The sequence below is a fragment of the Mirounga leonina genome, unplaced genomic scaffold (assembly GCF_011800145.1).
Source record: "Mirounga leonina isolate KUSES-001 unplaced genomic scaffold, KU_Mleo_1.0 Mir_288, whole genome shotgun sequence".
Classification (NCBI taxonomy): domain Eukaryota; kingdom Metazoa; phylum Chordata; class Mammalia; order Carnivora; family Phocidae; genus Mirounga; species Mirounga leonina.
This window is the reverse complement of record NW_023270664.1, coordinates 278612-301236: the sequence shown is the minus strand read 5'-3', so window position 1 is coordinate 301236 and position 22625 is coordinate 278612. Positions and strand designations below refer to the sequence as shown.

The following is a 22625-nucleotide window of genomic DNA, read 5'->3' as shown; positions in this document are numbered from 1 at the left end:
TAAAATGTATTAAAATTTCAGAATATTAGCATTGGAAGGCACCCTGCTAGTCAACGGGTGAATCTCTTCTACAAAATCCCCAACTCACTTTCCTTGAATCCTCCATGATGAGAAACCCACCATTTCATTATATAACAAGACTTCTTTACTCACTTGATTTTTTCTTTATAATTGGAACTTATTTTTTTAAGTGGCTTTATATTTGTTTTTCCATTATAAAAATAATTCATGGTCTTGAAATATGGAAGGTTTAGAATGGCCGAAAGAAGAGAAAATGCTACATGTAGACTGATTTCCTGACAATGTTTGCATTCGTAGTTTGGCGTGTGGCTTATAGCTGACTGTGTTTCCTACAGTAACTCTGGGCATCTCAGGATTACACTCTGTATATAATTATGCAAACTGACTTGTTTTTACACTTAATGCTGCAACTTAGACATTTCCCTGTTAACACAGGCTGGCTCTAAACCTTCTCTTTAACAGCTCCACACATTTGATGGTGCTATAGACTGAATGTTTATGTCCTCCCCCCAAAAAATTCATATGCATATGCTGACATCCTAACCCCAAGGTGATGGTGTTGGGAGGTGGGGCCCTTGGGAGGGGATCAGGTCATGAAGGTGGAGCTCTCATGATGGAATTAGTGCCTTATAAAACAGACCCCAGAGAGCCCCCTCACCCTTCCTCCATGTGCAGACACAGCAAGAAGGTATCATCCCTGAACCCAGGAGGCAGGTTCTCACCAGACACCCAATCTGCCAGCACCTTGATCTTGGCCTTCCTGCCTCGGATCTGTGGGAAATACGTTTCTGTTGTTCACAGGCCCCTCTGTCTGTGGTGTCTGCCCAGCACTTTGGTGTTCTGTCCTAGCCGCCTGAGTAGGCTGAGGCAGGTGGGTCCCTAAGTAGCTTGGACATTTGCAGGTCAGTCCCTAGACAGGCCAATCATTTCCTTCAAGCCACAGGACATTTATTTTGTACACATTTAAAGGTGGTGACTGTTGTTCTTTCATGAGTTTAGAACTAGAATTTTATCACCGAACGGGCTTTATCTTTTCTTCTGTAGCTTCTCTATGTTAAAGCTCGAGAGGCCATGGCAGGGGACGCTGAATTAACCTTCAACAGGCCCCACCATATGCCATGCACTGGTGCCCTCTGCTTGATCCTTGCCATTCCTACGGGGTAGGGTTTCCCCATTTGCTGTAACTCAGAAGGTGAAGCCACTTGCTCAGAGTGAGAAGTCCTATGAGCAGGAGGCCAGGGTTCCTGTCTAGATCTGTCTGGGTTCAGAGCCCCTTCTCAGTCTACCACACTCTCTTGGCCCACAGCATGGTCTGGCCCTCTTGGGGAGGCTCTGCTGGCCTCTTTGTTTCCCCGCTCTGGGCAGGAGCACCTCTTGCTCCCACTGATTTCCCCTCCTGAGCTCCAGCAAAATGCTTGTCTCTACACCTACATATCTCTGCCCTCCATACGTGGTGGGCCCTAGACAAGCACGTGTTGGAGGAGTTAGCAATACACACTACTCCTTCTGTGTTCCTGGGAATGTACTCATTTGCATGACAAACATCTATGGAATACCAAAATTTGCCAGGCAGCAGGATGGTGGGCGGCCTGCAGACCAGCGGAGAGCCAATGCTCCAGTCTGAGGTCGAAGGCCATCTGCTGCCTGAATTCTGTCTTCCTGGGAACTCAGTCCATTTCTCTTCATGAAGACCTTGACTGTTTGGGTGAGGACCACTCACATCAGGGAGGGCAATCTCTTTACCAAAGCCCATTGATTTAAATGTTAATCCCATGCAAAAAACACTTTCAGAAACTTCTAGAAGAGTGTTTGACCATATATTTGGGAACTGTGGCCAGCCCGGTCCACATGGAATTCACTGTTACAGTAGCTTAGGGAGCCGGCCTGGCAGAGACTGAAGAGCAGTTGCTGGTTTTAGCAATGAGAAGGTCAGTGCAGGACGGATTATTGTAGCAGTGAGGGGGAATCCAGACACAAGCAAGCAAGCCCTGGCCGCTCGTCAAGATGGTTGGTCAGGGCAGAGGCCTCAGCCAGAAGTGGAAGGAAGGTGGGAGGCTGAAAGTCCGAACAAGCTGGGGAAAGAGGAAACGATGTTAATAGCTAAACGAAACGGGAACGCTGCGTATGAGGCTATGTTATGCAGTTTACATGCATTCTTGCCTGTGATCCTAAATCTTACTGGAGAGAGTGATTATTACCTCCTTTCTACAAATAAGGAGGAGAGGTTTAGAGCAGCTAGAACCTCGAACTCTGCCACCATGTTCTCAACCATGAAATGTTCAGCCTTGGAAAGGAGAAGGGGCTGCATCCTCTCTGTGGAAAGGGAGGGTGCCAGGAAGGGTTGGACAGACACATTTGAAACGAGGAGGCTTGCATCTGGGAGGCAGGGCGCTGGGAGGGGGTTGGGCAGCATTCCTGGGGGCCTGGGTCCCTGCCATGGCTGGAGCGGCATGAAACAGCTCACAAGGGTAAGCCCCAGGGGCAGTTGGGGCAGAGGGCAAGAGGGTAGGGAGGCAGCCGAAAGTGGCTTTGGGGCCCTTCCTCTCTCCTCGGGAGAGTGGTCTCAGGGAGAAGGGAGAGCCGTGGGGCAGGGGCCTGGGCCACGCTTCTGAAGTGCAGGACCGGGGACTTTGTCAAGACTAATGGCGGGCCGGTGGGCAACCAATGCGGCTGCCGTACTCTGAGCCCCTAGACTGTCAGGGTTTTAGCTATGCCCATTGTCCAGACATGCCCAGGGGGACGGCCCGGTGCGAGCTCCACCAGGACGCTGCTCTCCGGAGCCCGTTTCAGGGGTGGCATCGCCCACACCTCATCTGAAGGTACACTGTGGTGATCCGAGAGGCTTAGCTCACGTCCTCAGACGTCCTGGAGATCATCCCCACGGATCAGAGTGTCTGTGTCAGAGGAGAGATGAGCAAGATGAGCCTCAGCATGCCTCCTTCCTAGATGCTCTGCTCTCAGGAGAGGGAGGGTGCGGGCCAACGGACTTCCCGGGATGAAAAGGAGCTGTTTCGAGAACCCCGAGGTGCCGTGGTAATAGGCCTTAGTGTCTGCAGGGAGGCCGCCCGCAAAGGGTGGGAATGCTGTGCTGTCACCGGGGAGGGGTGCTGCCCCCGGTTCACTTCCCGTATGTCGGCGAAGTGCAGCCGGTGGAGCGGCCCCTCCTCCGTGCCCAGCGCTGGCGCTGCGGGCTTCCGGGGACGCTTGGTCTCCTGGCGGAGGCTCTCGGAGCCGTCAGACCTTGGGCAGCTCCATCCTGTCTTCACCGGGCACGGGTCACCCGAGCCCGGGACGCCGTGGGGTGGCTGTCACAGGCTGCACAGGACAAAATGCCGTTGAGCGGACCCTTCACTGTCCCCCGTGAGCGCGACAGAAGCTTGGGCTTCCCCTGCTTCCGGGAGATGTGACTCCCTCGCCCAGATGGAGCGACTGACCGTGGACGCTGTCCCAGCAGCGGTTCCCGGGCCGTCGCTGGGGCTGCGCGCGGAGGGCGGGGACGGCGCCCCGCGCTGGTCCGTTGAGCTGTAGCAGCCTTCAGGAAGGAGACACCTGGGAAGTGGCAGCGGGACGGCCAGCGCCTGTGGAGGGGAGTCCCGAGGGGGACCCCGGCCTCCGGGGGCTCACGCAGCAGGCGCACGGGTCACAGCGGGTTTGGGGGAGGCCAGTGGCTTCCGGCAGCTTCTCACACGGTGGAAGCGTGTCTTAGGGATCATTAAGGGCCAGGGGTCACACACTTGGCCTCGCGGAACCGCTTGCTTTGTTCTCCTAAGAGCGCTCGCGGAGACCGCTTTGCCCAGGGGCGATAGGCTGCCCCCCTTCAGTGGAGACGCTGGGCGGGGGTGCTGACCCCCTTGAGCCGGCCAGCCTGCCCCCTCCGGGCTGTGCCCACCTAGCTTCGCGAGTGGCCTGGTACCAACAAATAGGCAATAAAAGGCCGGTCTCTCCCGCCACCCCCCACCCCCAGCTCGGACCCTTGTGCTGCAGGGGGGCTCTGGGCCCCGGAGGCGGTGGGGGCATCCTGTGCTGCCACCTCTTCCTGAATCGTCACCTTCTCCAGTTAAGCGGGGCCTGTGGGAGGCGGTGCGGACGGAGGAGGGAGGCTGACGTGTGTCCCGCGCGGATTCCAGGCCGTGCAGGCGGCTGCGGACGGGGTGTCCGAGGGCAGGGGAGACTGTTTAATTCAGTTCAGCCCTCAGACGGACACTCCGAACTGGGCTCCGTCCCTGCTAACATGGGAGCCACGGCAACCGTGTGAGGAGAGCCCGCTCGGAGGGGCTGCGCTTGGTGTCGGCCCCGTGGCGGGAGTGGCGGGGACCCCGAGACGTGTCCAGCAACGCTTGAGTCACCGTGCTAAACCTCAGCAGGATCTTGCTGCTCCCCTGTCTGGACCCGCTTCCCAGGCCTTCAGAAAAACCCGCTCTTGTCGCATGGGCCCTCTTCCCATTTCTGGGACATCCCAAGCTCGTCCCACACATGCTGTTCCCTCCCTCTGCCTGGAGCGCCCCTCCACACACATACACACGTGCACACACACACTCACAAGCACACGTGTGCACACGAATGCTTCCGCACACACTCGCGTGTGACACCTGGACACGCCTGCGCTGGCGTGGCGGGCTCCTCTGCCGCCTTCAGCCCTCAGCCGTCACCTGCTCTGAGGGCTTCCCCTGTCCACCCTCCGTTTGCGTGCCTGGACTCTGCCCTCACGTCCCGGTCTCCCTCGCACGGGGTGGTGAGCAGGGTGGGGGCGGTGGGGTCTCCCCGGCCCAGACGCCGTCTGCCCTGGCGGGTCCCTGTGAGCACAGCTGGACAGAGCCGGGCACGCCTGGGCTCACAGCGAAGCCTGCGCCTTGGCCCATGCCTGCCGCGTGAACTCCGCCTCTTTGCACGGCGGCTGCGACACGCGGGAGCACGAGCCAGTCGCCCCATTTAGGGTTACTAATGGCGGTCACGGGAGGGTTGATGCCCGCGACACTCCATGGAGGCCTCTGATCTTACCAGAAATGTCTCTTCACGTTTGTGTCCTTTAAAGCTGTGCGTTAGTGGGAAATGTAAAACTTGGCTGTGCGAGTCTGAAGAGCCTCTGGGCAAGGACCCAGAGTGGAAATCTGGATTCAGTGGAATTTGAAGTTTTCTAAGGCCTTCCGTCTTGGGAACGCACATTCTCTGGTAGCCGAGGTTAAGTGACCTGAGACTGCCCCGGGGCTTTGCCCTGTGTCCAGAGCCCAAGACAGGGCGTCTGCTGACTCTCCTTTTGATCATTAGCAGGCCCTTGCATGTTTTAGTCTTTGAGGGGAAAAGAGAAGTTTATTTTGGGAATAAGACCGTTTTTCCTGGGTTCTGGTTTGCTCTGTGTCACACATGATTGCCCCAGCAATTCATCATTCACTCATTGAGTTTGTCTGTCTAACCCGAATGCCCTGTTTTCCTTTCATTCCCAGTTGCCTGGAGGCCTGGCTGCCCACCATGCACCCCACTCCCACTGGGGTTCACCTCTGTCAGCTCCCCGCTCATCAGGAAAACCCCACAAAGGCCTGTATCCCAAAGCTGTGTGGCCTGGTGGTAGGGCAAGGGAGGGCCCGGCCTCCCCCATTTTGCTCCACCCCTGGTCACTGGGCCCAAAACAACTCTTCCCGTGTCCAAGACTCATGTCTCTTGAATGCCTCCAACTCACCTACGAAATTGCCAGTAACTTCTGCGCTTCCTGCAGTGGTTTTCCGTGAGTGGTAGTTTTATGGAACTTGGAGAAGATTCTGAGTGTGGGTCCAGTGTCAGCATGAAGATGGGGAGGGCCAACATCTCCTCTTCATCCTTCTCGCTTCCCCCCATTCTGTTCCCCACGTCCTCTCGGCAGCAAGTTCTGACCCGCAGGCAAAGGGAGCCTCCAGGAACAGCACACGGGGCAGAGGGGAGAGGGCTGCTCGCCCAAATCTCCCAGGAGCTACTGTGGGTCACCCAGCACCTATGTCCTCGGCTCCGGTCTGTAGGACAGAGAGGGTTATCATCACAGTTAAAGGAGATGCATCAGCTGTGGGGAATGTGGAGGGTATGTTGAAGAGACCCTCACTGGAAACGGCCTCTTCTCTAAATTTCTCTCCTCAAACTCTTGGCAAATGCATGTAATTCTACGCCTAGTAATTTGTTTATAAAATGCAAACCTTACGTGAATGGGTCACATTATTTAATAGGTCAGGTTCCCAGCGGGGACTGTTGGCACCCTCCCCTGGGGCATTTGAGAAAGGGTCACTTCCGAGTGTGGAGGCCCTTGTGTGAGGGGCACAGTCAGCCTGAGGCCATCTTGCAGAGACTCAACACCCCACCTCTCTTTCCCTGCCCTGAATTTACAGCAGGCGGGGTGGGGGAGGCGGGGGACAGGAGCTCACACTGGCTGCCCCAGGCAGAGGGCAGGTGGGGAGGGATAGCCAGGCCTGGAGGGGCAGTTGGAGGACGTGGGAGAGGTTAGTGCCTGCCCGTTCTCCAAGCCATCTTTATGTTACTGTAAGTTTAGAGAAGTTCCTTGTAGAATAAGCCACATGAAAATCATGAAGATCATTATTTTCCAATCCCCCAAACTAGGCTCTTTTTGCAAATATCTTCCATCTTGTCATATGTAGGACGTGTGGATCTCTGTGGCTCTGAGTACATTCTGGTGGCAGAAGAAAGGCCAGAGAGGGGCTGGATGTGGGTGTTCTTGACCTGAAGCATGATGGGGTGCAGATGGGCAGCAGGGGGTGCATCATGAGAAGACAAAGAAGACCCCCAAGGGGAAGAACACAAAACAGTTTTCAGGCTGGAGTTGGTCGCCAAGACAGGGAAACAAGGGCTCTGGTGGAACAAGGCCAGTCAGAGTGAGAAGAAAGACCCTCTTTGACCTTCCTTGGCCCTCCTTGACCCCTCCTGCTGCTCCACCAGTTTCTCTCTGGCTTGCCTTCATCCATGCTGATTCCCTTCCAAATCCCACTTAAAGGCCCCTCCAGGCTCCCTCGATGCCTGCGTGTCTGCTAGGGCCGCGTCTCTCAGGTCTACCTCACACTGGTCAGGTTCGCCTTTGCTCACTGAAGCCCTGGAGGGAAGGGACTGTGTCCTGCTCCATCACACCCTCGGACATACCCAGAGCTGTGGGTGTTGTGGGCACTTACTTCATGAGGGCTGGTGGGTGGGTTGAGAAGTGGGTCAGAAGTGGATGTTTGTGGGTGCAAGTGATTTACGTTTCTCTGATGACTGCTGATGTGCAGCATCTTTCCACATGTGTACTGGCCATCCTGATGTCTTATTTGGAGGAATGTCTACTTAAGTCCTTTTTCCAGTTTTGAACTGTATTGTTGGCTTTTTTGTTGTTGAATTGTAGGAGTTCCTTATATACTGTTGAAGGCTTATTATGTTTTAAAGATTTTATTTATTTATTTTAGAGACAGAGAGAAACAGAGAGAGAGAGAGCACGAGTGAACGGGGGAGGGGCAGAGGGAGAGGGGCAAGCAGACTGCGCTGAGCACAGAGCCCAACGTGGGGCTCGATCTCACAACCCTGAGATCATGACCTGAGCTGAGATCGAGAGTTGGATGCTTAACTGACGGAGCCAGCCAGGCACCCCAAAGGCTTATTTTTATGGTCCAGTAATTCTAGTTTTGGGCATTGTATGACCATATACCAGTATTTCTGGCCACAGCCACTGGCAAGGGTAAAGCATGTCCTCATTTGGTGACTTGGCCAGTGTTTCTAGACTCATTAACTTGAGATCATCTTTTAAAATGACAGAAATTTTATTTTTCTTTTTACAACAGGTTGAAAAAAACCAGTGAAATCTCTGGCTTTCATGTTTCCAGGGCCAAGTATTACCGTGGAGTAAAGTATTAAAGCACAGTGAGAAATCCCTGGGTGAGCAGAGGTTACTTCTCAAAGTCCGGACCCTGTGTGATGGCAGAGTAGGGTCATAAATGGCAACATTGTATTGTGTACTTGATAAGTCTGATAAGCATTTTTTTTTTTTAAAGATTTTATTTATTTATTTGAGACAGAGAGAATGAGAGACAGAGAGCATGAGAGGGAGGAGGGTCAGAGGGAGAAGCAGACTCCCCGCCGAGCAGGTAGCCCGATGCGGGACTCGATCCCGGGACTCCAGGATCATGACCTGAGCCGAAGGCAGTCGCTTAACCAACTGAGCCACCCAGGCGCCCCAAGTCTGATAAGCATTTGCTGGAAGCCAGGAGAAACCCACAGTAAGATCAACTGATAGTCATCAAAACCGCAGCTGTTTGCCGAAGGGCAAAGCAGTGTTAGCAAAGGGACTGACATTTGGACCTGCTCTCAGGGCAGTGGGCTTGCAAAGAAAGCCAGAGCACAGAGGGGACCGAGAAGGCCACTTGCCCTGAAATTGGTAGGGAATCAAGTTCTGTGTGGCGTTGAGGGCGAATCGTGCAGCCTGACGCCCATGCTGACATCCCTTCTCAAGAGCTTATCAAACCTCTCCAGGATCGAGGCAGAGGAGGAAGCCCTAGATGCTGATTCAGAAACCCCCCTGTTGAGCCTCGATTGGTTCTTGAAGATTTTGAAACATTCACTTATGAAAGGAATTTTCCATGATGACTTTCCTCCCTGTGATCCACCCTGAGGTTCTTGTAGACCAAACTTTGCATGACTTTTCTGCAGGTGGCTGCTGGATGCCAAACAATAGGAAGGACATTTATAATTAGTCCAATTATCTCTAACATTCTTGTCTGAGTACTGCCCTGGGATGACCCACAGAGGTTTGTGTAAAGTATTCTTATTCTTATTCTTACTATTATTTTAAGTAGGCTGTACACCCAGCATGCAGCCCAACGTGGGGCTTGATCCCACGACCCTGAGATCAAGACCTGAGCTGAGATCAAGGGTCAGACACTGACTGATGGAGCCACCCAGGCGCCCAAGGTTTGTGTAAATTCAAACAGAAACTATAGGCAAGTATTTTGCCAAGACCTTCCTTGCAGACTCCTCATCCCGGTTCTGGGAGAAAGCATGACCAAAGTGGGAAACGAATGCGCCCAAAGAGGGAGCAGCCATGATCTGACAGGGAGATCCAGACCCTCTAGCACCTGTATGCATGCAGTGGAGATTCAGGCCCAGCAGGGGCATCGGAGGCCTCTTCCCCCAGCCGCTGGTGGAGGGTGGAGGGGGCTTGCCAAGGAGGACAAAGGGACTGTGGTTGGTGCCCTCGAAGCGGACTGTGGTGCTGAGCCTTATAAGACAGATTCAAAGGGGACCATTCCTATAGGGACAGGGGACCCATTGGACCTGGTCACACAATGTTGTGTTCTTTTATTAGCAAAGATGTATTAATGTGTGCCAGGTGGTCTGTTGGGCCCCCCAGCCACGGGATGAAAATCTGTGGAGAAGTAAGCCGAGTGTTCTCTTTGGGTCACCTGGCCACAGGCCACAGAAGCGTTAGCCCAGTTTCCCACCAGGTGGCCAGGGTGTCCACTTAACTCCCGGAATGGTGGCCCAGAAACTCAGACTTCGATGCCTTAGCCCGGGCCATTTAATCTCTGGATTTTATAATCACCAGGATGAGACACGGGAAGTGCAGACGGTGCCGCCATGCTGGCTGGAGCCCAGCCTAGGGCATGGGTACGCAGAGGGCCTGTGGTGGGTTCTGTCTCAGGGTTGAGGAGCTGCTTCCTACCGGTGGGACCTTCTGAGGCCGCCCCTAGGATGATGGCGGGTGCGTGAGCCACACCCAGAGTGTGAAGGAACTGTGAGCTGTGGGGACAAGAGAAGCAGGCAGGGGCAGACAGAGGAGGACCGGTGTGCAGGGCTGAGGGTCTGGTGCCACCCCATTGAGGACAGAGCCTCAGGAGATAGTTAATGGTGAGGCTGTGGGAGACTGGAATTTCCCAAGGTTTTCTAGAGGTGGAGGCAAGACAGGCCTTCCCCGTCTGAGTGGAAAGCCCTGGAGAGGAGATTGTGGGGCTTGTGTGTTCTGAGGAGAACCCTGCAGGCTGACGCCTATCTCCGCCATCCGCAGCCCCTCCCAGGCCAACACGGGTGAGGCTCAGATTGCTTGCCAACAGTCATCTGACAGTATTTAACGTCCTCATGGCACTGGCTATTGTGGTTGTGTCCTGGGGTCTGGGGCCCAGTGGAGAAGCCATGGGGGTGTAGAGGGGAGAGCCTGGGTCTGTGTTTGCCCACCCAAGGGGGTCTTCCTGGTATGCATCTGAAGTTCTGTGCTCCCCCGTTGCTCTCTGGACCTGAAGGATGACTCGAGGACAGCCCTCAGTGTCACCTGGGTGAGCCCTCTGTTCAGAGTGAGTCCGCATGTGGATATTCTGAGCCGGCCAACTGGCTCATGAAGTTTCTGCAAGAAAGTTCTCTGGAAAATTTGGCAGTTCTGAGGGTATGTTTACCCTATCCACTAAAACCCTTTCCAAAACCATCAACTCCAGATTTTGTGAAGGAATTACAAAAGGTCCTGACCACAGAATGTTAGCTCAAGAGCGTTTAGCGGTTTGGTCTCACTTGCTGATTTTCCTAGTGAAGATACTGAAGCCAGACTGTGGGTAAGTCCGAGGGCATGGCGCCATCTGCAAGGAGGTCATCCCCAGCACTGGGTCCCACCACACCAGCTGTCCATGGGATTTCCAACTGCCCAGGATGTAGGCAAATTTCTGGTTCCAGAGTTCTGCACCAAGATATTGACGGCCTTCTTGTTTATACTAATGAAAACTCGGGAGAATCTAAGGGTCCCTCAGTAAGGAGAGAGTGAAGTAAAAGCTGGGGTGATCCTTCTAAGGGGCATGAGGCAGGCTCTGAAGTCCACGGAACTCTTCAGGGATGAGAGTCCCTTTGTTTTTCTGGCTAGAGACATATCCTTAGTGCCCAACACAGGGTCTGGCACTTGAGAGATGCTACTAAGTATTTATTCCAGATTAATGCTGGGATAAAGAGTCTGCATGGAGAATCTTTTCAGAACCCAAAGCTTGAAGTGGCAAATGTAAAAGGGACTGATGTAGCCTGGACCAGAGCCCTGGTGGCATAGACCCATTCCCCAAAACCATCCTGGAAGGAGCCAAGAGAAGTTGGAAGAGGAAAGGGCCTCGGAGTGGATGTCCCCATGGGGGAGGTTGTTTCCTCATCACGCTTGTCTCTTTAGCATCTGAGCTGCTCCCAGGCCATACAACTGACCCACGCCCACTTCAGAGCACACGGGGCCCTGTCAGCTGCGGGGGCCTGATCTCCAGGTGTCCCCAGGGGTTCAGGCTGCTGGAGCATATATTGTGCTTTCAGCTACCGTCAATGTCTTCTCAGCACCACCCCAACCACAGGCTCACTGGTCAGCATGACCAGCAGCATTTTCCTCCCCATACCTGCTCCGGACTGCCTGGGCATCTTCTGTGATGTATTTCCCTCCCTATGGTAGGCTTTCTTGATGGCAACTCAATTTCATTAAGATGCTAATGTTGGAAGTAGAAGGCGTGAGCACAGGGCTCAGTCCCAGAGGGAAGACAGGTTTGTTAGGAAAGTGTAAAGGGCTGGCCCCACTGGGAGCTGTCCCTGAGGTGCAGGGCAGAAAGCAGCTCTGGCCAGATACAGAAAGGTTCTTGGTTCCCCATAAGCTGGCATCACTCTCAGGATTGTCCCACCCTATCCTATTAAGACAGAGCTCAGATTGCATATGTCCTCTGAGTGAAGCCTGGGTTTTAATCACTCAGGGAATGTGTCCACACAAATGCCCATGCAGCTGAAACTTTAATGTGCTTCTTTAATTAAAAATTAATGTCACAAGCTTAATTAAGTGTTCATAATGAATACGCAATTAGAAAATCTCTTGAGGCATTTGGGGACCCCTTGCCCCACATTTCATGCTCTGGTACTTTCTGGTACATACTCTGAGAGATGTAAAGCAAGTTACTCAGAGTTTAGGGCTAACTAACATTTTTCTGTGGAGCATTCAACTGCTCCAGTCATTTCAGAAATGACATCTTGCTGTTTAGTAAACAAATATTTATTGAGTTTTCTCAAGAAGAAATATAATTATACTTGAATTATGGTCTTTGTTAAGTGGTTTAACTAGGCTTAAGCTCAGTAGATGACAGTTCAAAACTGAGTGCTAGTAATATTCTAAGGAATTATTTGGATTGTGATTTGGGAAAGAGACTTTACCTTTGGTTCAAAAGGCAGCTTAGAAATGTACATGTTGGTTTTTGTAGAAGGGAGGAAGAAGAGGATTATTCTATCCATCCATCATCCACCCACCAATCATCCATCATCCACCCCTCCATCTATCCACCCATCATCCATCTATCTATCATCCATCTATCATCCATCATCTATCATCTATCTATCTATTATCTATCTATCTATCTATCTATCTATCTATCTATCTATCTATCTATCATCTATCATCCATCCATTATCCATCCATCATCATCTATCCATCATCCACCCATCCATCCATCTATCCATCCATCCATCATCCATCATCCATCCATCATCCATCTATCTATCATCCATCCATTATCCACCCATCCATCTATCCATTCATCCATCATCCAACTATCATCCAACTATCATCCATCTATCATCCATCGATCATCCATCCATCTATCCATCATCTATCTCTTCATCCCATCCCCTTCCCCTTTTTCTCACCTAAACTCCATACTTAAATTTTCTATTGTTTGAATCCATTATCTTCTTTGGTAATGGATTCTCGCTCTAAAATTCCTGGTCTCAATGAATGACACCACTATCCACCCAGCTGTCCAAAGTCAAGACTTTTTTTTTAAAGATTTCTTATTTATTTATCTGAGAGAGAGAATGGGAGACAGAGAGCATGAGAGGGGGAAGATCAGAGGGAGAAGCAGACTCCCCGCTGAGCAAGGAGCCCAATGCGGGACTCGATCCCGGGACTCCAGGATCATGACCTGAGCCGAAGGCAGTTGCTTAACCAACTGAGCCACCCAGGCGCCCCAAAGTCAAGATTAAGAAATCATTTTGGACTACTTCTGCTTAACATTCACAAGTCCTGTTGATTCTACCTTTCACACTCTTTTGAATCTGTCTCCTCATCTCCACCAACCCAGTTGGGGCCCTTCTCATTTGTCCTACAGATTCCCAAAGGAACATTAGATTATGTTACTTTCCTTGCTTAAAATCTCCAGTGGTTTTCAGCATAAAATCCAGACTGCTTGGCTTGTAAAGCAAGTGGCCTCATGAATGAATCCTATGTATATTTATAGCTTCCTTCTTCACCATCTGCCACGTGCCTCCTATGATCCATTCATTCAACATTCAACAGTATTTTTCGAACCGCTGCTAATAGTGAAGTACTCTACAATGAACAGGAGTGAATAAGACAATCGCTGCCCTTGAAGATGTTGTGGTTTAGAGGTTGAACCATTTGTGGATCCCTTGAGGTCTTCTACTGCACCATCAGCCTGGAAGTGCTCCTGGGACCCCTCTTCCACCTCCTTCATCTGGAAAGCCCCTTCTTGTGTTTCCAGTTGTCTCAAGTCTCAAGTTGTCGCCTCTGGAATCTTCCCTCTCACACCTGCGGTTCCTCTGGTCTCCTACAACCACATGCACATTCATGTTCCACAGTATGTACATGGTAAGTATATGGTAAGTAAGAGAGTGTGCTGTCCATGGAGAGGGGCTGAGATCACTAAGCCGGTGCCTGGCTCTTGGACCCAGTATGTCCCTGGAGAGGACTGGGCTCTGCTGGCATCTGCCACCCCAGTTACCTGCGGAGACTCCTGGCTTAGGTCCTTGACTACAAATCCCCAGTCCCACCTCAGTCCACCTTCCTGTGGATCAGCCTTGAGAATGTATCACGGGCTCTGCCCCATTCTGATTGTGAATTAATTCGGTGGCAATCTAGTTTGTGTATATAAGTCTCTTGTGAATCTCATCTGGCAACTTTGTATGGAGGGCAAAAGCCAGAGGATAAACTTGGACTGTGAAATGCAAAGAAACTCACAGTTTGGGAGCTGCTCACCCCGCACACTCTGCCTGCATCCACATGCCAGTCTTCCCAGGGTCTCGCTTTGTGTTCAGGGAAAACGTCCTGCAGGGAGAGGGATCAGAGCAAAAGGTGATTATTTCACTCATGCTCCAGGTTTTCCTAAGGCGTACCCAAGTGCTTACAATTTTCTCCATGTATTTATAGCATCTAACAACTTCCGCATCTTCTGTAACGTGTGCTGAACTCCCTGGACCCAGATACTCCGTTAGGGGCCCTGTCATGTGTCTTTGATGTGAGTCTCTCTCATGGGGCCTGCCAGAACCTCTTCACATGGAAGAGTGTTCATATCTCCCTGACCAACAGAGATAATTGCTTCCCCACATTTTTCTTGAGTTCATGAAAAACGTAAGCCCTAAAACTCGGCTTTCTGCTAATAACAAAAAGAATAAATTCCCTAGGTGTTTTCAGGCACAGTCAGAATTGCTTGCTGCTTGCTAGCCTGAAATTCTTTCGAAATATAAATGTGGAAAGGACACTTTACCTTGACCTACAACCTCAGAGCAAGTAAGCTAGTTGACACTGGGGCAACAGGTCAAGTATGAAAGCGGCTTAGCGCCTACTAAGGCCCTGCTCTGTCTCATTCGTGTGGAAATACCTGTGAGTCTCTGGATGCCGTCGCCCAGCAGTACAAAGACTGCCTTGGAGGAGTTTGTGATCTCTTTACCACTCCCGTGCCCCCCACCATGGGGTTGAGTGAGGGCTCGGGGTGAGGAGATGATGGCCGTGGTAGTGTTTCTTTCTTTTTTTTTTTTTTTTTAAAGATTTTATTTATTTATTCATGAGAGAGAGAGAGGCAGAGGGAGAAGCAGGCTCCCAAGGAGCAGGGAGCCCGATGCGGGACCTGATCCCAGGACCCTGAGATCATGACCTGAGCCGAAGGCAGACGCTTAACCATCTGAGCCACCCAGGCGCCCCGTGGTAGTATTTCTGACAGACAGACAGGATCATATGTGCTGGCTTCCTCCCGTGATTCCACGGAACCGACGAATGGCAAATCTAGTCTAGCCAGCTCTCCCCGTGCTCCTCATGACCACTGATCACCTGTGGTCTGGTGCAGTCCCCAGTGGGCTTGTTGATACACGTTTCCAGCTATTTCATGGGATTGGATGACACTCAAGAGACGTTCCTCCCTCTACCTGGCCACCCCATGGGTCACATTTTCAAATAGTCCCCTGGAGGACACAGCCCTTGGGAAGATTGCTGCTTGCCGATCTCAGATGTCTTGCCTGGATTCTTGTTAGTTTTGATTTCTGATTTTTAGAGGTAGTGTTTTCTGATTTTTTCCTTCCTATTCTTCATCCTTCAATTTTACAGATATTTGTGACCAACACTGTGATAGACACTATCTTGGGAAGTGGGGTAGCAGGATGGAATCCCTGACACCTGGAGGCTTAAATACAAAGTGGTGGTCATGGCAACTCTCTGTGGTCTGGTTTTCTTAGAAAGGGCTCTGGAAGGGCAGGCTCTTTGAGCGTGCAGATCCAAGGCCCTCAGTGATGGGGATGGAGGTGGCACCGGCTGCTTTCTCTAAGACTAGGATGAAATGTCCATTTCCCTGTTGGTATGCGCCTGGGACAGCCGGGATCCAACTGTTAGGTGTGGCTTTTCTTCACTGGCTCTTTCTGTTGTGTTGGCTTGAGGCTACGCAGCGTTACTGGATGTCACGTGCTGATCAGTGCAGATGAAGTGGCACTGCCCCGGGGACTCCTGGCATCCTGTGGCTCCTCAGATCTTTTATATCACTGTGGTACTGGGTTCAGAGTGAACATGCAGGGAGCTGCTAAAATGATTTCTTTCCTTTCAAAGTGTTACCAGGTGATTTGGTGCAAAAGGTTAAAGGTTAAAAATAAGCTGTTAAACGTTTTCCATTAGCCATTCATAAAAGAAACGAGACTCAAACTTTAGAGCCCCCTAAGCCCCCATACTCGCCCTGGCCCCGGATGGGGAAGAGCTGGGTTTGGAGCCCTGGCCCTGCTGCTCAGAGATGCCCCTAATCTGTACAAGGGGCTATTCATGCACAGGTCTGTTCTGGGAAGTAGAGGACATCCTGTCTTTGCGTACCCCTAGCGAATGTCGGGCACTCAACAAATACCACTGTGCTTGGTTCAGGTCCTCCTCCCCTGCTTCGGAAAGGGCTGTGCTTCTCATCATGTCCAAGTGGGATCTGTTGCCCTTCTTTCCAAGCACACCTGCTTCACCTCTGAAAATGTTATTTTCCTATTTTGGAGCAGACAGATTTTGGGCGTGAGGATAATAGGCATTTTTACCATCTGTTCTGGGGGTTGGCCTGCCTGGCAGTGACTGATAATGCCTTCCTGCAAGAGAGAGGGTGGTTTCGAACTCTCTGCTGGATACTAATTCCACATATGAGGCTTGACAAATGCCTTTTCCCTCCTCATTTCCATTTGGTGTTTCCCCGTGGCTGGAATATTATCAGAATTAATTTCTCCAGATAACGCCCTGTCCTCAGAGCAGACGCTGGGGTTTGCTTACTGAAGTGACTTCATGCATAGCGCTCCCCAGAGCCCCTGTGCCCTCTCTCCTGCTCCCACTTCAGAGGAGCCTGTGTGGAAGAGACCCCCTGCCTGTGTCCCTGGGGCTCTTTCTCTCACCCCTGCAAGGAGAGGCTGAACTAGGACATCCTACGTCATTTCCAGTGAAAGCGGTTGACGGCCCCATGCCTTCATCTGCTGACCTGAATTCTGACCCTTTCAGAGTCCCTTTCTCTATGGCACCAAAATTCAAAGATTTCCGTTGATATTTGAGGATTATAATTAGCATATAGATTATAAGTGCTGCTCCAGAGATTGCCAAATCAGACAGATTATTAAATAAGATTTTTTTTTTCTTTCCAGTAATTTCTACACCCAGTGTGGAGCTCAAACTCACAGCCCTGAGATCAAGAGTCGCATGCTCCCCCTAATGAGCCAGCCAGAGACCTCTAAACCAGCTAATTTTATGGTATGTAATGATAATGTATGGGGTTGTCACTGGGGGGGTATTATCACTGGATGGGTATAGACTTTGCATATATAAGTGACAATTGCCAAACATGCAAATGGCTACACTTTCATAAAGGCCGCACTTCCGGGTGCCTTTTCCCTGGAGACTCTTCCATGGGAGCTCAGGTGACAGAACTCTGCTTTTCTGAGGATGAACTTGAGTGTTTGGGCCAGAAGTGTGGATGGGGCAAGGACTTACCCCTGGCCCTGTCTGCCCTGATGGTTGGGGTACATTATTTTAGGTTCTCTTCATTCTCTAAAGTGGCATGAATTTGCCATCTTGTATTTGTTAAACACTCGTCACCCATGTTGGCGTACTATCATGGAGGACACTTGATTCCCTCCTGCAGCCAGGAGCCAGAAGGTGGGATTCCCGGCGTGTCTGTTTGGTCAGACGCTCTCCCAGAGGGGCTGTGCAGGTTCACTCAAGGCACTGGCCAGCAAACAGTTGGTAACAAAGTCTGTGCACATGGCAACTTGCTCCGCTGAGACCGTTCAGACAGAGCTCCCCCGAGAGAGCCCATTTTCAGGGATGGATCAAATATTGTCAGAAGAGCCACCCGGCACAGGGCTGAGAGAATGCAACAGGGCTCTGTCTCCAAAGTGTTGTCAAAGCTCCTGCTGAGCTGTGTCACCCACAGGCCTGACCCCAGTACTCCGTAGGCCCTGCACTAGCTAGCCCCTCATGCCACGAGAGGGTGGCATCCCACTGAGAGGGTGACATGGACCCCACTCTGACCTGGTTGGGGATGTGCTCCTATCAGGCCAGGAGCATCCATGGAAATCATTGGGAATCCTCCCCAGCAGGTGGGGGCTTATGGGGAGGTGAGGCCTTGAGAACCCTTTTGTCTTAGGAGAGACTTCCATGTATAGACTACTATTCTGATGTTCCAAAAACAAAAACAGAATCCAAAAGGTAACACCATGCTTTCTGATGTGGCAGGAACAGTTTCTCATGGGCAGTTTGGAAAGAGCCTGCCCTGTAAGTTCTGGGATCTGGGTCCTCCCTTTTCCTTGCCCTACAGCGCTATGCTTCTGCAGATCAGCCCCCTGGGTTTCACCCGAGAGACAGAGACAAGTCATGCTTGCTTTGAGACAGGGCATGAGGGGAGAAAGCCCCCAGGACCTGTTGTCCTTAGATCTATGATTGCTGTCTTCAGACAAGAGCCTCTCACTGTATCCATGTGATGGGCATGTCTCCTGCTCACTGGAACTGAGGACGAAGGAGGGCTGGACACTCAGCCCCACTCCCAGCAGGCTGATGGCAGAGACCCTGGGGACGTGAGAAAGCTCTCTTCTCTTCAAGAAAAGCCAAATATCCAGCCAGGTCTCTCTCATGCTCAGGTAGCTTTTCTGCCTGGTCACTGTTCCAAATGTTGATGAATGTAGTTGGAAGAGTTGATTGCTTGGTGAATATGTTTTAAAATAGATTTTAATTGTTGCTTCTTCTGCTTCTGCCTAAAGGGTATTTTCTTGTAAAGAACATAACTTTAGAAGTCTGCCGCAAACAATCATGTAGGGAGGTAATGGGGGCGGGGCTGGAAGCTGAAATCACCGTATACCATTTTGAATTTGAAGGCAAATTAAGGGCAGGTGGTCCTTGGGGGTTTTCCCCAAGGTCCCTAAGGTCCAACAGAGGTGACATTTAAGACAGGCAGCATGAGTTAACTAAAGCAGTTTGTATTAAAGTGACATCGGCTGAGGAGAGGGGCCCCTGTGCCGGCGGGAACCCGGAAACCATTATTACTGAGTCCAGTTAGAACTCGGTACATCCTCCCATGCAGGCCGCGGACATTTGGCTGTCACATCCACGTACGGCTGCAAAGTCCCAAGGCCAGAGAGTTCCCTTGTTGCCTCAGCATGCTGGTGGACACTGGCCACCTGCTGTCTGCTGAGGCCCCTTCCCGCCCCAGCCAGATGCAGCTCCCGTCCACCGCCCCTCTCTCCATGCCTGAGTCCCTCTCTCATTCGGGTGTGTCCATGCAGGTCTCCTTCTTTTTTTTTTTTTTTTAAGATTTTATTTATTTATCTGAGAGAGAATGGGAGACAGAAAGCATGAGAGGGGGAGGATCAGAGGGAGAAGCAGACTCCCTGCCAAGCAGGGAGCCTGATGTGGGACTCGATCCTGGGACTCCAGGATCATGACCTGAGCCGAAGGCAGTTGCTTAACCAACTGAGCCACCCAGGCGCCCATGCAGGTCTCCTTCTTGAGAGCCCAGAGGGAAACTGGTTACACGCTTACAGCGCTCTTAGGTGTTTGCAGAGAGGACCTTCCGGATTCCTAGTCTGTGATATCGTGGAGCTGGAATCAGATGGTCATTGTGAGGCACATATGATAATGAAGTCCATAAAAAAGGGGCCTGCTGATCAGCAGGTGATTGGTCAAGCCAGGCTCAGCAAGCTCTTTGTAAAGTGCCCGATAAGAAGCATTCAGCCACTCTGGCCTCTGTTTCACCCCCTCATTTCCTTGTTCGTGTGTTACAATCACCAGACATGTAAAAACTATTCTTAGCTTGCACAGAGATATGGGCCTTGAGCTGGATTTGGCTCGAGGACTGCTGGGTTAAACCGTGCTACATCCATAAAATAGCACCCTACGTTGTCATTAAAACAGTTTCATGGGACAGCATTTAGTGAGATGGCAAATACTGATGCTATGTATTTGAATGAAAAAAGCATCAGTGCATGTTACAACATGCATTGGACATGGACATTGCACAGACAGTGATCTCAGTTCTTAAAAAAGAACCCCTCCTTAAAAACAGGTGTGCACAAGTGTGCAGAAAAAAGACTGACTAGAAACCCATGTCTGAATTGAGGCGTGTGGCCTCGCAGGGGCTCAGTGGTTGTGAGGCGACGTCTGCACTACAAAAGCCATCTTAGAATAAAACATTCGGCCGCCTGTCCCAGTCCACTTCGCTGCTGTTACAGACATACAGACACCACCGGTCAGGCGGCTTGCAAACCACACACGTTTCCTGCTCACAGTTCTGGAGGCTGGAACCAGCGTGGATGCCGGCACGGTGGGGTTCTGGTGAAGTCCCCTTCTGGGTTGGAGACAGCTGCCTTCTTGCTGTGTCCTTCCGTGGTGGAGACAGAGCTAGCTAGCTCTCGGGGGGTCCCTCTTGCCAGGCCGCTGACCCCGTCATGGGGCTCCACCCTCATGTGCTTGTCACCTCCCAAAGGCCCCACCTCCTAATATTAGGAGTTAATTGGACACTTACATAGTCAGGGCCAGGGTCCCCAACAAGAAAGCAAAAAAGCTGGGACAGCTAAGACAAAACCGCATTAGCATCCTGTTTTACAGCTTAGAGGAGACCACGATAGCCTCCTGCAGCCTCTGCAGGAGTGACTTCTGCAAAACATCCTGAAACAAAACAGTTAACCATAAAACATGGGTCACTATCACAAGTTGAGGCAGTTAGTCTCCAGATGTCAGCCCAACAGACCATCAACACATGAACAATAACCCGCTAGGTAGTGGGTACATGATCAAAGCCCTGATTGGCACACCTTAGCGGCCAGTCCACAGGGGCCCACACTCAGGATGCTCAAGATAGTTCTGCAAAAGAGCTTATAAAACCCCCTAGATTTAAAAGCCCAAACGGCAACCCTCTCGGTTCCCGTCCCTCTCCAGGAGCTTTGTACTATCGCTCGATAAACATTGCTTTGCTGTCTACCACTCTTCATCTGGTCTACCTCTTCATTCTTCAAAGCGGTGTGACCAAGAACCACGGGCAGCAAGGGAACAAAAAACCCTGACACTAACAGCATCACCTTGGGATTAGGGTTTCAACACATGAATTAGGGGGAGGCACAAACATTTAGTCCATGTGTCCCGTCCACATCAATACCTGTTATCCCCAGGTCTGGGTCCCAGAGCAGAAAGTTTGCATTTCGCTACCCCTGAGGCTTTGAGAAAAGCTCTAAAATGTGTTGCCTTGGAGCCAATGCACCAAGGAAATTTCCTGTGGACTTCTTTAGAGTTTTGTGACTTGAGTTTAAACATGGTCTTACCTCCACACATATGTTAAAGTAAATTCAATGTCGACCAAAGGTTTCAATATAAAAAGTGAAACCAAACAATTACTAGAAGAAAACGTTTTTTTTGGTATGCAGTAAAATCATTTCAGAGAATGAAAAAAACCCCGAAGCTCATAAAAGAGAAGATGAATAAACAAATTTGACTGATGAAAGCAGAAAACTGCACAACGCAAATGCCATAAATAAAATCAAAAGACAAAGTATAACATGAAAAACATTTGCAGTGCATAAGACAAAAGTGTGTTTTCCTTAAATGTAAAGAAAGCTCAGCTCTATAAGAAAGGATGAACAACCCACTCCAACATCAGCAGATTTAGGAAAGACAGTTCAGGAAGAGAAATCTGATGACCCATCAGCATGGCCAAATTCATAGCGTCCCTAATAATTCAAGGAATGTTTCAAAAGGACACCAGTATACCGTTTTCATCCACCTGATGGGCAAAGATGCTAAAGCTCCTTACAACCTGGTGCTGGAAGTTCTGCGGGAAGCAAGCTCTCAGGTACGCCAGCGGTGGGGGCTAGCTGAGCTCTCAGGTACGCCAGCGGTGGGGGCTAACGGACTCCAGCTCTTTGAAGCCATTCGATGTCGGTTTTCAAACATTAAAAGGCTCCACTGCTTCAAGGAGCACTTCCCCTGCTGGGTTTTATTCAGTGGGTGCACTCCCAGCTCTGTTCCTGGTGGCATTTTGTGTGGCAGCAGTTTAGGCGTCTGTTAGTAGGGAACCAGTTACATGCGTTTTTATTATGACCATGGAGCAGAGCATGGTGTAGCCATTAGGAAGCACTTATATGTAACAGGCTCCAAAAATATTAAGTGGAGAACAGCAGGTTAATTGCAGTAGTAGGAGATGACCTCCTGTTTTCAAACATTAACACCCTCCTGCTGTCAACAGAGGTGACCCTTGTGGGGTGGCGTGCTTGGTGGGTGGGAGGAGCTTGTGTTCTTGTCACTGATCCCTCCTTTTTATATGCATCAATTCTATAATTTAAAAAATTACCTTTCTGTTTTTGAGGTATTTGAATCTCCAAACAAAACGTAAAGCAAATATGGGAAACTTCCTCCCCCGCCCCGCCCCCTGCCCCTTGCTAAACAAACACCTCTCAGGGGGATCAGAGACTTGTGATGACCTTGAGTTTGGTGCTCCCGGAGGCTAACACCAGCTGATAAGGGTAAACTGAGCAAACACAAGCAAGCCAAGAAACCAAGCTCTCTCTGGTTTTCTCTTTCTCTGTATTTCTTTTTTTTTTTTTTCAGATGGATCTATGGAGTTGCGAGTTTAAAAAAAATTTGAAATAATATTAGATTTATAGAAAAGTTGCAAAAAGAATACAGAGTCATCTGTAGCCTTCGCTCAGCTTCCTCCAATGCTAACATCTGGCATTGACATTATACCGTAGTCAAAGCAGGGAGTCCTATTGGTGCAGGGCTATTGACTGGGCTTTGATGTTGTTTGAACTCCACCACTTTATTTAGTGAGGTCCTTGCCGTGCCAGAGTCTAATCCAGGACTCCCTACCACCCAGTTGTCCTGCTTCTTCCCTGTCCTTCAGGCTGTT

General features: G+C 50.7%; 1 long non-coding RNA gene across 1 annotated transcript in view; it reads left to right on the top strand.

The window, feature by feature from the left end:
* Window positions 1-13084: 13084 nt before the first annotated feature.
* The window catches only part of LOC118026749, a 53821-nt gene continuing 44280 nt past the window's right edge, over window positions 13085-22625 (top strand). Inside the window, exons 1-2 of the long non-coding RNA XR_004683672.1 lie at window positions 13085-13609; window positions 16879-16984. This is a non-coding gene — a long non-coding RNA (uncharacterized LOC118026749). The remainder of the gene's footprint in view (window positions 13610-16878; window positions 16985-22625) is intronic.